Below are 6,005 nucleotides of genomic sequence, written 5' to 3'. Positions count from 1 at the left end.
TGTGTCTCCAGGTACTCTCAAGGCTTGTGTGTCTCCAACAACCCTGTGACTCCTGTGTCTCCAGTGACCCTAGAGACTTCTGTGTCTACAGTGACCCTAGAGACTTCTGTGTCTACAGTGACCCTTGAGACTCCTGTGTCTCCAGGTACTCTCAAGGCTGATGTGTCTCCAACAACCCTGTGACTCCTGTGTCTCCAGTGACCCTAGAGTCTCCTGTGTCTCCAAGTACTATCAAGGCTGATGTGTCTCCAACAAGCCTGTGACTCCTGTGTCTACAGTGACCCTTGAGACTCCTGTGTCTCCAGATATTCTCAAGGCTCATGTGTCTCCAACAACCCTGTGACTCCTGTGTCTCCAGGGTCCCTAGAGTCTCTTGTGTCTCCAGTGACCCTAGAGGCTCTTGTGTCTCCAGTGACCCTAGAGTCTCTTGTGTCTCCAGTGACCCTAGAGTCTCTTGTGTCTCCAGTGACCCTAGAGTCTCCTGTGTCTCCAGGTACTATCAAGGCTGATGTGTCTCCAACAACCCTGTGACTCCTGTGTCTCCAGTGACCCTTCAGACTCCTGTGTCTACAGTGACTCCTGTGTCTACAGTGACCCCTGTGTTTCTACCTTTGTGAGTCTTGTGCCTCATGCAACCCTTGTGATTCCTGTGTCTCCAATTACCTTGGAGACTCATGTGTCCCAGCAATCTCTGTGACTTGTGCGTCTCCATTGACCCTCAAGACTCCAATGACCCATGTGACTCCTGTGTCTCCGGTAACCCTCAAGACCCCTGTGCCTCCAGCAATCTAAGTGACTTCATTGTATATTATAGGGGACTGTGCCACAAATGGTCAGGTGTGTCCAAAACAAGTCTAAACCCTTACATCAGCTGCTATTCCCTATGGTATAACCATCAAAACTGGAATAATGAATATGGCACAGCACTACCTATCCCCCCCACACTCAACTATCTCTTATGTGTACACCGATCTTATAAAAGTGCAATGTGCAAAAAAAAGTGCAAGTTCAATACCATATATAATGTCAGGGCTCCAGGGATGACCAGAGATGTGTGGACTGACACAGGGAAATGCAGGCTTCAAGTATGGTGTAAAACAATATAATTAATTAAAAGCTACACAGTACACCCAAACACACAGTGCAAGAACCAAACCTCCAACAGATCCCAGTATGTGCGGGAACACAAAGGTAGTCAGGCAGGCCGGGTCGGTAACTGTCGGGCAGACAAGGTACAAAGGAGCAGGCAGGAGAGTGGTCAGGAATAGCCGGGGTCGGTGCAGGCAGAGTTCTAGCAGAGTCACGATCAGGCAGGATGCAGCTACAGGGGCTCATGGGAACAAACACCAAGGCACTGACTGCACGCCTGGCCATTGCTTAAATACACCTCCTGCAATCAGCCTCAGGTGATGGCTTGATTGCAGGAGTGAGATTCTGGCTGCTGAGAGCACCCGCTGGCCAGCGCTGGTACTGCAGCCCACAAGGCAGGTGAGCCCCAGCACCACCTGTGCTGAGCCCATTCCTGACATATAACATCAACTCATACAAAGTGCAAGAAAATCAATTATGTAAACATTCCCCTATAAACCTCTGAATAATGCATTAAATCCAACCCACCCGCTCTTTCATATGCCCCCCAAGTAAGAATGTGCACAGTGCAACCCAGTGCAAAATCAACATGTAAATATTTAACATACAGTAGTGCTTTCATAAAGTGCAAGATTTCCCTATCCAACCACCCTATAGACTGAATAAACTCAAACTGCAAGACTAAACCCCACCGTGCATGGTGATGTCTCCTCCAGCCCTGCCCTACGCATTTCATCACTTGATGTCCCATAAGACTGGAACCCTGTGTCTCCAATGACCTTCAAGACTGATGTGCCTTCAGCGATTCCTGTGACATATGTGTCTCCAGTTACCCTCAATACTGACCAGGGGTGGACTGACCATTTGGAAACTCGGGCACTGCCCGAGGGCCCGGGGTCAGTAGGGGGCCCCATGAGATGCCCTTGGTACCTTTTTCATAGGCTTTTTAGAGTTTGGGCAAGGACACAGGGGCCCCATGATCCCCTATTGCCTGGGGGCCCCATGAGTTGTCAGTCCGCCCCTGATACTGACATGATGCATGTGACTCCTGTGTCTCCAGTAACCCTCAGGACCCCTGTGTCTCCAGTGGCCCATGTGACTCCTGTGTCTCCAGTGACCCGTGTGACTCCTGTGTCTTCAGTGACCCATGTGACTCCTGTGTCTCCAGTGAGCCGTGTGACCCCTGTGTCTCAAGTGACCTTTATAAATCCTGTGTCTCCAGTGACCCATGTGACCCCTGTGTCTCAAGTGACCTTTATAAATCCTGTGTCTCCAGTGACCTATATGACCCCTGTGTCTCCAGTGACCCATGTGACTCCTGTGTCTCCAGTGATCCATGTAACTCCTGTGTCTCCAGTGAGCCGTGTGACCCCTGTGTCTCAAGTGACCTTTATAAATCCTGTATCTCCAGTGACCCATGTGACCCCTGTGTCTCAAGTGACCTTTTGAAATCCTGTGTCTCCAGCATCCCCTGTGACTCCTGAGCCTCCAGTAACCCCTGTGACTTCTGAGCCTCCAGTAACCTCTGTGACTCCTGAGCCTCCAGTGACCCCTGTGACTTCTGAGCCTCCAGTGACCCCTGTTACTCCAGTGCCCCAGAACATCCTTGTTATTTGGTGACCCCAGTACATACTTTGTTATGCAGTGACCCCAGGGCATTACTCGGTGACCCCAGTGTTCCCTGATTGCCTTCATGACACCGCTGTCTCTTCTGTAACCTCTCTCACTGGAAATGGACCCCCTGTCCAATGACACCCAACACAATGCAAAAGGAACCACATCTTCAAAATGTTGTTTACTTATGACCACAATAACCTCACCAGAGATGAAAAGACATCAAACCCAGATCTCCCATCCAGGTGTTTATCATTGGTTGTGTCCCCGCTGTCCCCGTGAGCCCTCTTCTAGAATGCAGATTTTTTATTTTTTTTTATCTCGGCAGCATGTAAAAAGGAAAAACAAACAAAAAAATATAGTTAAGTCTTTTGTGTCATCCTTCTAGGAAGGCTTTTTATCAGGCAATGGCTTTGTTTACAATGTAAACAAAGCTCTTCATTTTTGAAAACTGAGTTTAAATGCCGCTTAACAATTTTACTTTGGGATCTAATCATTTGAAGTTAAAGCACTCCTACCCCTGGGCCTCCATATCTCAGAACAGCCCATATGCCTCCTGGTATTTTCTATCACATCAATACGAAGAATGGAAAAGGACGCATAGTTAGGCCGGAGGCAAGAAGTCATTTATCAGCGATAAGTAGCAGCAACAAATCTCACCCGGGGTCATAAATCACCTCTCAGCCAGCCTGTCACTTTGTAGAGAGGAAGAGATAGACGAACAAAAGCAGCCAATTATTATATGCAGATAACTGGATGTCAGGAAAATGATACTTCTGAGAACTGGGCGCTGGGAGCTTATAAATGGCCTATAACTGGTGCAAGTCTGACCCCTAGTGATCGGTTTAATAACTGCTTCCGAATAAACCTCACCAATGTTTCCACCCCTGGGTCACACAACTTTAACCGATTTCAGGGGCGGACTGACAAATCATGGGGCCCCCGGGCAATAGGGGATCATGGGGTCCCTGTGTCCTCACCCACAGCCAAAAAAAGCCTATGAAAAAGCCAATTAAAGGTACCAGGGGCATCTCATGGGGCCCCCTACTGACCCCGGGCCCTCGGGCAATGCCCGAGTGCCGAAATGGTCAGTCCGCCCCTGAACGATTCACCAATTTTTCTCATCGAATCTTACATGGAAAGTATGCACAGTTTTTTCGTTATTATTGCCGATATTTATATAGCATCAAGAATTTATGTAGCTTTTTATATATATATTGTACATTCACATCAGGCCCTGCCCTCCAAGAGCTTACAATCTAAAGTCTCTATCTCACATACATCTATTCACACACATACTAGGATCAGTTTACCTACCAGCATGCCTCTGGAGTGTGGGTAACCTATGCAAGGACAGGAAGAACATACAAACTCCATGCAGATAGTGTCCAGACTGGAATCTGAAGACAGGATCTCAGTGCTGCAAGGCAAAAATGCTAACCACTAAGCCACTGTGCGGCCATATCATAGCTCACCTTTACATTATTATTAATATTATTATCTTTGATTATTATTATTATACAGTATTTATATAGCGCCAAAAAGTTTGCTCAGCGCTGTATATTATAGTGGGGGACAGTACATGAGACAATACAGTAACAAAACAATACATGAGAGGTTTGAGGGCCCTGCTCCTTGGAGCTTACAATCTAGGAGGGAGGGGATAGTGGTACAGAAGGAAATAGCTGTGGGGGATGGAGTGGTAGGAGGAGTGGAGAAGATCGGCTGTTAGGTGTGGGCGGGGTAGGCCTCCCTGAAGAGATGGGTTTTCAGGGTGCACCTAAAGGTGAGGAGGGTAGATGACAGTCTGATGGATTGGGGTAGTGAGTTCCAGAGGATGGGGGAAGACCTAGAGAAGTCCTGGAGTCGGGCGTGGGAGGAGGAGGCCAGGGAGCCAGAGAGTAGGAGGCCTTGTGAGGAGCAAAGATTACGGGTAGGGTGGTAGATGGATATTAGGTCGGTGAGGTAGTTTGGGGCAGTGTTATGAATGGCTTTGTATGTCAGTGTTAGTAGTTTGAATTTTATGCGTTGGGCTATCGGAAGCCAGTGGAGGGAATGACAGAGGGGGGTGGAGCCAGTGGAGGGAATGACAGAGGGGGGTGGAGCCAGTGGAGGGAATGACAGAGGGGGGTGGCAGAAGCGGAGCGGTTGGTAAGGTGGATGAGTCTGGCCGCTGAGTTCAGCATAGACTGAAGCGGGAAGAGTCTGTGATGAGGTAGGCCGTTGAGGACCTTTTCACCCCGGTTGAACGCAAATGTGCGGCCTCCCGGCTTCTGGGCCTAGACGCTGAGCGGCCGCACATTTGCGTTCTATAAAAAAAGACATATGTGCTGAGAGCTCGCCTCCTGCACACATGTCCGGTACTCACGGAAAGGTCCCGATCTCCTCTTTCGATCGGGACCTTTCCCAATCATGTGACCGCCGTGACAGCGTGTCACAGTGGTCACATGGCTCTAAACCCCGCCTCCCAGCTTCTGAAACCCTTAAAGGGCCGGGAGGTGCTGTGCCAAGGGGTTAAATCAGTGAAAAACAACAATGCTTCCAAGCAGTAGTCTGGCCTGCTGCTGGAGATTTTTTATTATATTTCTATTTTATTATTTCTATTTTTTAATTTCTATTTTATTATAATAATGTTTTTCATAATGAATGTATAATATGTTTCATAAAATATTATCATGTGTATATATAGTCATGGTCTGGTTATGGAGATTTGTATTATGTTTATATTTTATAAGTATTTTTATTATTATTATTATTATTATTATTATTTATAGTCATGATCTGATGTTGGAGATTTTCATTATGATGTATATCCAATTTTTTTTTCTTTATCTAGTTTTAGGTAAAGTGTAGAAAATTAAAGTGTCTGTCAGGTTTTATCTTCTCTATTTATCTTGGTGACCATTTTCACTGAGACAAAAAGTGACAGATAATACCAATTTTTTATTTATTTTTTTTTTGGGGGGGGGGGATTTTTCCATCACCTTTGAAAGATTTACTCTCACTTCCTGTTGTGTTTCCAGAATAGGAAGTGAAGGAAAATCTCTCCAAAGACAGACAGCGAAATAAAAAAAGTGACTGGATGCTAAGCCTTCCCTACTCTATTCAAAGCAAAAAAAAAAAAAAATTAGTTTGGGCTATACATGCACTTTGATACAAAATAGCAAATCAATTGAACAACTCAAGATCAAATAAACTGTTTGGAATCTTCGGTAATGAAATAACATATTAAAAATGACTAAATAGCACAAACAAAATAATTCCAAAAACATTTTATTATAATTTAATTAAATTTCTTTTCT

This window comes from Staurois parvus, unplaced genomic scaffold (assembly GCF_062004578.1).
Source record: "Staurois parvus isolate SC_StPar_1 unplaced genomic scaffold, SC_StPar_1.0 ptg001627l, whole genome shotgun sequence".
NCBI lineage: Eukaryota > Metazoa > Chordata > Amphibia > Anura > Ranidae > Staurois > Staurois parvus.
Note: the sequence above shows the minus strand (reverse complement) of the source record.